Here is a 10,936-nt window from a genome sequence, read left to right as displayed (position 1 = left end):
AAATTCAAATGTTTCATTCCTCAAGAAATATTTGTGACCTCAATTTTCTCTCGGTGTATCACAACCTTTCTTGCTGGCACACAGTGCTGCAGGTTATGGCCAAATAGTTTAACGCCATTTGAAATAATTTAAATGTCACACATGCTTTCTACAGCAATACACATACAGAATTAACAGGAACAATCTGCAAATTAACCCCTGAAAAGGTGTGTGTGCCTTCTGCATCTCACTGCTTAGATCACCGATGACACGCCTCAACGTGCAAATTAGCGGTCCAGAAGATACAATGATTTCAATTAAAAATGAATTCTGCATTTTGAATGGCATTACATCTGGAGGAATGAATACACAAAGGCTGCTTTGCAGCTGTGGAAAAGATTGCAAATACTTTTTGTGCTGCCAACAACGGCCAGCCAGAAAGGGCATGCAACACTACAGTTTGCTGTTCTGTATGGCCACAGTTATATTTTCTGTACGTAACAGGAAAGCGTTTTGCCCTTGTAGACAAATTTTCATTCAGCCCACAGAGGGCTCATAGTTTCATTGCATAAAGAGTGATAAAAAGAACTGTGGGTCAGGGAGACAAGAAACCTTTTGGTGTTCAAGAGGGTATCGGAATGAGTTTGCTATGTTCTTTCTGTTACAGGATGTTGGGATTTCCCCTTTCCCACATTTCAGGGGATGAAAGAAGTTCAGTAATTGTCAAATGTTACCAGAGCAACCAAGGAAACCCCCAGAGGCTGGCAGGGCTGTTGTGCTGAGCCAGTAAACAGCCATGTATGCAACTTCTTCAGAGATGCCCTCAAGAGGCAGAGCCAAAACATATTGTCAAGGGGCATCTGGGGGATCTCCCTAAACTTGTGGTGTGCTTGAAGAAATTACTATAGCAGACAAGTATCTTCTGTTGCTGTGTTTGAAATGTCTAACAGTAAATCTCTGTAATGGTGTCATCACAGTGTAGTCATCCCAGAGGCAGTTTGTGATCTTGCTTAGTGTTGGCATTGAACTCATCTCTAACTGGGACCATTTGTCTCCTTCCTGGAGAGTTTGAGTACATCCAAACAGAACATCTGAGAGAAACCTTACTTTTGGTACAAACAGTATCCAGAACTAGACTTATCCTCAACTTAGAATTACTGGTAGGTGACCCTTCATTTCTTCAGTCTGTTGGCTTTGTGAGAACTTGCCTTTTGGAAGGAAGACAAATCTGCAGCAGCTGGAGTAGGGAGAAATAACTGCAAACTAAAGAAACACTAAGTCTTGCAACTCTACCTACATTACTGTGTAATCCCCAGCAGCCATTCATTGGAATCGTGGTAAGAAAGTCATGGAAGCAGGATATTTCCTCCATGTCCTTTAGGTCTGGACTGGTTTCACCTAAAATCTTTTACTGTGTGGGTGATGGCACTATTATAACTTATTATTAGTGTGCTTTGTCCATCAGCAAATTTTGAGCACTTCATTTTCAGTTTCAGTTGAATTAAATATTACTCTTTTGGCTCTGGCACTCACACACAAAACTGTCTTTCCAGTTGGGGCATTTTCAATTTGCTAAGCAGGTTCTCTATAGTCATCTGTGAAGATTTGTTCATCAGTTGTCAGTGTCTGCATGTAGGCAAAAATTAGGAAATAGTTTTGTTTGACTACTCAGTGATGTGCAAATCTATAAATAACAGCCTCTGACCATTTCCAGAACTACTTTTTTAACATAAAAGTCGAGTGAATCAAACATATGCAAATGTTATCAGTTACTCATGTTTCTAAGTTAATTTGTTGCTACAGGTTCACCCTGCAAACCTTGCCAGTAGGTGTCTTTTAAGTGCAATTGTAGTGGGATCATTAACTTACACCCAATATAATACACTGCAGCTATTCTATTTTATTTTTCTGCTGCCACAGTATGTGCAGATGCCTTTTATACTGATGCTTTTTATATTGATGCTCCACATTAAGAAGAGGGAAAAAAAATAACATATCCTTCTTATTATTCACTTAACATAATGTCACAGGAAAAGTAGGACAAGATATCTTGTGTTTATATGGCAATTATTTTTTTCACCATTGCTCTTATAAAAAGGTGGAAGTTCTACCAAAGTTCCACTTCTTTGTCTGTTTTCCCAGTGTTTGAAGACTCCTGCATATCAGTCCTCAGCATTTCAGTGTCTCTTAACATTTGTCCTTTCCTTCTGGAAGTAGTTACTCTGATAATAAAATCAAGACAATGAGCATCCAGGACTGAAGACTCCAGTTTGTTTTGAAAGTCAACAACATCTCAGGGTTGGATAACTCAAGAATACTTTTGCATATGTCTATTTCTAGGCAAGCAGAAGTGCACTGTTATTCAGGGAAGAAAAAAAGCAGCACACTACGATTCCTCTGTGTCTAGCAAGCATGACAATTAGACTAGTCTTGGGTATTTTTCAACAGAATCACTTTAGGATTAAAGGAGTTGTCTTGCTACAGCTTTTATCTTCCACATTTGGAAGGGAAGTAGAACTAACTTTGTACCCATCACGCTGGAGCACAGAATTGCAACCATTAAAATCACAGGTTTGGATCTGACTGAGGCACATTCTTAGCAAGAGTAGCACATGCCTTACATAACCCCTGGCTCATGCAAGGAGGGGTGTGAAAATGGTCTTGCTCAGGTTGGAAGTATGAACTAATATAGCTCTCCAAGGAATTTAAAGCCACATACTTCACTCTCTCTTCACTTTAACACCGTTTTGTGGTAGGTGATATAATAACAATGTGTCGATGATTTAGCTAAAGACATTTGTGGGAAAGGTTATGTTCACCTACCGTTCAAAGACTCCAACTACACTAACAGTCTTTTCTTGGGGCCACATAGCATACAAATGGTAAGATGATGAGAATTTAAATTCAGTCTCAAGTTCTGGACAAAGATCAAATACAAAAGCACATTGCATTTGAAGCAGAAGACTTTAGACTGACAGTTCAAAATGTGAAGCCCTTGCGTCAGGACATATTTCTTGTCTCTGCTACAGATTTCTAGAGTGAAGCTAAGGGAATCATTTAAATTGTGACATGTTGCAGTGTTTTGATCTCTGAAATGAGCACAGTGACAACTGCTCATCAGGAAGGTTGTCATGATTAATATGTCATTCAAGCATTTTGAAATCTCAGGATGGAACTTGTTATGAAAATATGCAGTATTATTACTGTTGCCACTGGGCAATTTATTTACTTCCAGGGGATGTCATGGTTATAATTTAGATTCTATTTCATATCTCACATTTTTGTTTGCATTGGCTTTTCTTTATTGTCTTGGGCCACAAAATCACATATCTACCTTAACCCAGAAGTTGGAAGGAAAGCCATTCAGCTGTTATCAGAATATCTTAAAAATTTATTTCTTTCAGCTGTTAGAGAAATTGAGCAGGAGTATTTGGCACTTGGCTTCTCATATGCACGTCCAGTAATCACCACTGCGAACTGCTGCTTTGTTAAAAAGTTGTTTAAGATCCAAATTCCTTTTTCTGAATTTCATAAAGAAGAAATATATTCTCCCTACCTAGGGGTAAGGAGACAACACTACACATATACATGCAGTTAGATAACCAAAAGTACATGGGCACCTCCTGAAAGGGTAGCAGTAAAATAAGTGAAGTACAAATACGTCATGCTAAACCTTTCATACAGTGGATTCCAAACTACAGCTGTTGTGAGAGCCAGCACTCCTAAATCTTCATTCTCTGACTGCTTTGCTCCAGCTTATCCATATGATCTGCTTCCCTTAGGATTTTTCTTAGAGCATAAGTATCTCTCAGTCTATGGATGTCTTGGCATTATACTAGTTTTGCTCCATCTTTCCAGAAGTGGAAAGTAAGCATGGTTAAAGCAGGGCTTGATCTCCCTAAATGATGCCTTTTCAGGCACCAGCAACTTGCAAAGTGGCTCAGTTGGTAGTGCATCAGACCCTTAATGGGAAGGTCATGAGTTCAAAGCCTGCAGTGGGCAGTAGTGTCCTCCCTACTCTAGCCATAAGGTCTGGGGTGACAGGTTGGACTTGATGATCTTTGAGGTCCCTTCCAACCTTAGGAATACTGAATACAGAGCACTGTGTAGAAGAAAAAACATATCCAGCCAGAACTGTTCCACTCTGAGTGCTAAAGCATGAATGCATTTGGGCCCAGATTCTTTATGTACTAGGTGGCTCAGTTGGTAGTGCATCAGACCCTTAATGGGAAGGTCCTGAGTTCAAACCCTCAGTGGACAGTAGTGTCTGCCCTACTCTAGTCATGTGGTCTGTGGTAACAGGTTGGACTCGATGATCTTCGAGGTCTCTTCCAACCTTAGGAATACTGAACTTTGCCCAACACACAACAGTTTCAAGTTGTCTTCCAGGTTATATTGTGGACCAAGTGTTCTCCCAATCAGCCTCAGTCTTGGGGAGCTCAAAAAGAATATCTAAATATTTTGACTTCCATGACTTTGCTCCAGAGTAACCTAGCTGCACCAGAGAGTCTTGTGTCCACAAACTGTTGTCTAGAACTTTAGTAAGGATAATATTCTCCGTAGATCCATCTTAAATTATGGAGAATTGTATCAGTATGCCACCAACACAGGTGACTTACAGTTTCCCCACACGTCATTCGGTAAGATTATGTTGTTTTATCCAATTGGAATCTGAGCAATTGAGCTGAAAAGTATTATTCACCCCTGCTCCTGACATTATGTATTTAATTTCTCATTAGTAATCAAAGATATCCAAACTATCTTTTGTGTAAATGGAATCGGAGTGTGATTATAGAATGTAATTGTTGTGTTTAAAAGTTACTACAGATAAATTCAGCATGTTTGCTGCCCAAGTATTGCTGAATGTGACTGCTGAAAACTGGATGAGATTTACATACTGACAGGTGAAATTTGGGGCCCAAATTCTAACATTTTTATTATTCCCCCCAGCCTGTATTCACAAATTGCTTCCACAAGCTGTAACAATGTAAGTTTGCTCACTAGCATGATCTTTTGTTCATACACCATACATCTACTCTTGCTTTGGTAAGGCCTTAGCAGAGGAAGCTCAGTCTCAGCAGTAAGACTGAGTGCTGACACAGATGCATGCAGCTTTTCCATGTCTTGATCTTGACAGTTTGTGTCAGTCTCTTGATTTGTAGAGATAAAAAATAGACAGACCTGGCTGTTATGTCCTCTTGTAAGAAGTGGGAAAGAACCAGCTAGCACACACTTAAAAAAAATAATACAGGCAGCCATGCCTTCTTCTTTTTTGTTTTCTCTAAAGCAGCTGTTAGGATAAAGTCCCAAAGTATCAAAATTATTTACTTTCCAGTAATGGAAGAAGTTATGGTTGAGAAGTATGATTGCTTAGAACTGAGATTGTATGAGGCAAGCCCTGTGGGATCCTGTTACCCTTGTTCACAACTTTATAAGATTCTAGGTTGATCATATATGAAAATTTTCAGCTAGAACATTGCAGACATCTCAGATAGTTAGACTATAGGAATAGCAAGTTGTTCTGTGCTTGCTGAAACAAATGCTGCTCACTTAAATGAAAGTTTCTTGGTGCAAAGGCATGGTATGTATGAAAAGTGGAATGGCCTTTGCATTCTCCCAGATTTTGGCAAATTATGAACCTCTGAAAATTGAAACTGCACTTGCAGCTTCCACAATTTGCAAGCTAGATCCTCTACGAGTTTTCTCCAAGTGGAATTTGCTTCATTCCCTTGCAGCTTCTGTGCAGATTGTGTACACACCACCCTCACTTCTCCTAAAAGGACAGCAGATGACTCCTTCTGGCACTTGAATTATCACAGTGCAAAATAATAAATAAGTTAGAACAAGCTATCTTTCTTCTTTTCCTCCTATTTATTTATTTATTTATTTATTTACCAGAGCCAAAAAATCTATTAGGAGTTTTCTAATTAAATTGGAATGTGTATAAGGAGTTGTCTCCTCACTGTAAGGAGATTTTTACCTGGTTTCTACTGCACTAAGCTATGCAAACCCAGGCAGTCTGGTGTGGGGTGAGACTGTTTGGATCTGCTCCTAGCAACAAGCAGCACTGGCTCAGTGTTTACCCAGCAAATTGGATTCAAATTAAATAGTGATATCCTCTGCCACATGTCTCTCTCTAGCAACAAGCCACTCACATGAGTGCACAGATGGGGAATGTCAGCTCATCCATGTTTCCACCATCTCTGTTATGATTCAAAGGCCTTACAAGTCAACCACAGGCTTTTTATAGCCATTCATAAACCTCTGCATCCAGTGCAGCAGAGCTCATACAGGCTGAGTGGAAGATACTGGCAAAGGTGCCTAAGGCCTCAAACTGCCAGGGATGCCAGGGGAATAGGCTGTCCAGGGAGGTGGTGGAGTCAGTGTCCCTGGAGGTGTTCAAGAAACTTGTGGATGTGGAACTAGGGGGTGTGGTTTAATGGTCATGGTGATGTTAGGTTGGTGGTTGAACTTGATGATCTTAGAGGTATTTTTCCAAGCAAAACAATTCTATGATTCTATAGTTCTATGAAAAAAGCAACCATACACACCCTTTCTATGTTAGGAACCCTGAAATCAGACATCAGAACAGAGGAAACAGCATCTCTGAAGCAGCAAGAAGTCCCCAGTGGCAGTGCCATTCTGTTTGCCAGTGGCACCTGATACAGAAATGTAGTTCTCTGAAGCACTTCCTCTGGTACTCCTCTGAAATTCTTCCTCCTTTCCCTTCCCTCCTTTGTCCTTTCCTGAGACACAAGAGAACTTTCTCCTGACTTTTCAGGCAGCAAAATTCAATTTTGCTTCATAATTCTTCGAAGTTTGAGCTGTCTTTGAATCCATTCCAGGACAGACAGGACAACAAATAAACATCTAAGATCAGAATCAAGCTAATTCCACTAACTGAGTACTTAGTTACGCTTAAAAAGGCAGAATATTTGTAATGGATGCCATTGTGCATTTATCTCAATATATTTTAACACTACTGGATGTTTATAAAAATCAGCTTTAGTGTATTTATTTGGTGATCAGATCTTAAAAAAAAAAAGAGGATTTATAATTTCATCTTTCCTAAGGTGCTGCAAATAATTTTTGTGTATTACATAAGCTGTTATTGTTAATCAAAATGACAACAAAGAGCTCCTTTAAAATAAAGGATGCACTTTAATAATCAACTTTTAGCAGCTTTGGAAGAACATCTTTAAACAAGTGTAAAGTTCTGTCCTGATGTTGCTTTAGGACATGTTATTTGTTCCTGACAATGTTCTATTTTGCAGAAGTGTAAACGGAGTGACAGGTTATTGTCTATGTAATCATGGCTAATTTTTCCTTCAGAACTCCTCTGTGATCTTAAAAGCTTTTAATTTGTCCATAGGCACAGGTTTGTACAAGCCCTGGGAAACATCTGCTTTAACAAATAGTTATAGTAGTGGCTCTCCCTCCCCCACAGAAAAGTTTAATTAGATTTGAAAAGTGGCTTAAGCTGATCTGTGACTTTGACATGTACAAGCACCATCTCAGATGTTCTCATTCTGTGGTGACAGGTTGGACTCGATGATCCTCGAGGTCTCTTCCAACCTTGGCGATACTGTGATACTGTGATTTTGAACTTGGCATTGCAAAGTGCTGTGATTTTCATGCAAAAATGCTGTGTCCTGGTGCAACAAGGCTGGTCAGAGGCCTTGAACACAAGCCCTATGAGGAGAGGCTGAGGGAGCTGGGATTGTTTAGCCTGGAGAAGAGGAGGCTCAGGGGTGACCTCATTGCCCTCTACAACTACCTGAAAGGTGGTTGCAGCCAGAAAGGGGTTGGTCTCTTCTCCCAGGCAACCAGCACCAGAACAAGGGGGGACAGTCTCAAGCTGTGCCAGGGGAGGTTTAGACTCAAGGTGAGGAGAAAGTTCTTCACCAAGCGAGTTGTTCATCATTGGATTGGGCTGCCCAGGTAGGTGGTGGAGTCACTGTCCCTGGAGGTGTTCAAGAGGAGATTGGACGTGGCACTTGGTGCCATAGTCTAGTCCTGAGGTCTGTGTTGATAGGTTGGACTCGATGATCCTCGAGGTCTCTTCCAACCTTAGTTATACTGTGATACTGTGATACTGTGATTTCAGGGTGAGCAGCATTTCACAAGACACAGTCAGTGCTTTTTTGAACTGGGAATATCTGTGAACTCAGGACTCTGTGGAAAATCTCTCATGAAATGTTGTGTCACAGTGCTCAAATGCTTAGCTGATAGTTCAATGATATTAGAAATCAAGAAAATAGAAAAAGGTCATCTGTAGGCCCTTGTTCCCCAAATTGATGTTCTCCATTATCCCAACATGCAGCATACCACAGATACTCCTCTTTGGGAGATATGTTTCATTAAAGAGACCCAGACTCTGTTACTGAGAACATAACACACATTATCGCAGTTAAAATACATTGCAATATTTATGTCCTGTCATGTGTAACACACAACATACATGCCCATTGGAATGGGCTGCCGGGGGAGGAGGTGGAGTCGCCATCGTGACCTTATTACTGTCTACAACTACCTGAAGGGGGGTTGTAGACAGGCAAGAGGTTGGTCTCTTCTCCCAGGTGACCAGCACCAGAACAAGAGGACACAGTCTCAGGCTGCGCCAGGGGAGGTTTAGGCTGGAGGTTAGGAGGAAGTTTTACAGAGAGAGTGATTGCCCTTTGGAATGGGCTGCTTGGGGAGGTGGTGGAGTCACCAGCATTGGTGGTGTTCAGGAGGAGACTTGATGGGGTGCTTGGTTGCATGGTTTAGTTGATTAGGTGGTGTTGGATTATAGGTTGGACATGATGATCTTGAAGGTCTCTTCCAACCTGGTCTATTCTATTCTATTCTGTTCTATTCTATTCTATTCTGATAACTGAAAAAGACTAAAATCAACCATATTAATCAGTAATATTTTTAACTTTGTGGTCAGATTCATGGCATCAGAGGAAGCTGTATATCTGTTTTAAAGTATTTCAAACTTTGTGAAAACAAAGCATTTTAAAAGACTATTAAATAGCAATTTTAGAAAGACCTTGACTAAAACTCCGCCTCTGTGTTTAATATTTGACCTAGTAGAATGTCTTTATGTATCATGTTAAGAATTGGAGTTCAATTTGCCATCTTTGTAAGAGCCTGAAACAATTCTATTTAAAGAATTTGCAGTGGAAGTACATTTAGGATAGGTAGCAAGAGTAGACTTAAATTTTAAACAGTGGCCAATATATACTGCTTTAGTGAAACTATACCTACTTACCTTGGCTGGCAAATTCGATTCCATTTGTGTTCAAGCAAAACTACATTATTCTTCCAGGAAACATGTGAGTGCTTATAGGACTTTTTCATATTGAATTCAGTCCTGTGTTTCTTGACATTAGCTGCAGAACCGCTGCAAACATTGCTGGGAGCAACAGTGAGCCCGTAAAGTTTCTTCTTGTGTGGCAGGATCTCTCCCACTACCCAAATTCCAGAGCAAGGGGTGAGGTCTACAGTAACATCTATTTATAGTACCTGCTTGCTCTGAAAAGCACAAGCAGAGAGTGAAATGGGATATAGCTGTCCAGTTAGGTGATCAGGAACCCTTAGAGGAGACAAAAAGCAAGCACCACCTCGGCTGTCAAGAAAGCGACGCAACATGATCTGGCTGTCTAGTGGGCCACCCAAAAAGAGGGGCTGTCTCCTTGCAGTCCTCCTGCACTTCCTGCTCACATGAGAGTCACTTGCACTTTCACATTTCAGCAGCTTTTACTAAAAAGATTAATTCCTACCATTCATTGTTCATCTCCTGTTATTAAAGTGCTTTTTGGCATCCTCTAACAGGAGCAGACTTGACCTGCAGGTCAGATTTTGATACAGCCAAGCCACTACCACAGCTATAGCAACCAAGATAATCTCTCTCCCTGCACTAAAACAAAGGCAAGATAAAAGGAGATAAGCAGATAGTAATAAAGCAGATGCTTCATGTCAACATTCAGGAACAATGAACTGTTTCCTCTGCATTTCTTTTTTATAAGATGTGGCTCTCTTTAGGGATTGAAAGTTTACAATTTAAAAACACAAGCAGTGGTATATCACAATGTATTTATTCACATTATGTGAGGATTCTGTGGTAAATGTTCCTCCTCTAGGATGCTGAGAAGAACCTGTTGCAATTGCTGTACGAGTCCTGCAGAGTATCTGAGGGAAACATAAGGTGTGTTCTTTACCTGTGCTGTGAGTCATGACCTTATGCACCACCTAAAGCAGACCAAATTAAACATATTCCCTTCTGGCTGGATCTCAAAGCTGTTGCTCACTGTCACTGCTTTTGGTTGGACTTATAGCTTAATGTACATAGTGCCTTTCCATATGCTGAGAGAAATGTAGCAATACTGTATTTGTTCTGCTTGCTGCTCTCTTTGGTGATGCCACTCTGGAGGTCCCCTAACGTAAATGTTTGCCTTCTTTTATTTCTTGGCATACAGGACAATATCTGAGGGGAGAACAGAAAGTCCTTGAGTTTGGCATGACTGTTGGAATGAGCTGCTCCCAGTGAAAACAGCTGCATGTTACTCCTTTGTCCTGATATCTAAGTACAGAGTGCTTTGAAAATGCCAGCAAGGATTTTCCAAGGCAAAAATACCTCTGAGTGTTTTCTAAGATGAGTTGTAGCTCCTTCACTTTACACAAAGGATTTCACCATGAGAATCCTACTTTTCTGCATGTTTACCAGCAGCAAATCAAATACATTTCAAATGAGAAGGAAGTGTATGCATCAGTTTTAAGTACCTCTGAATCTTGAAATCTGTTTGCTGCATTTAGCCCACTTTGACCTCTAATAAGGAAATTATTCCATGGCCCTGGCTGGCCTCCTGCCTACCTATCTCTGACATATATGGCCAGTGACTCTGTTTTTCACTTCCACCCTGACGTTAATCCACCTTACTGGACTTCTGTTAGGTCACCAGGGTAAACATTG

This window comes from Melanerpes formicivorus, unplaced genomic scaffold (genome assembly GCF_026170545.1).
Source record: "Melanerpes formicivorus ecotype bairdi unplaced genomic scaffold, bMelFor1.0.p_v2 SCAF_3, whole genome shotgun sequence".
Classification (NCBI taxonomy): Eukaryota; Metazoa; Chordata; class Aves; order Piciformes; family Picidae; genus Melanerpes; species Melanerpes formicivorus.
The sequence above is the reverse complement of the archived record's forward strand: the minus strand, read 5'-3'. Positions refer to the sequence as shown.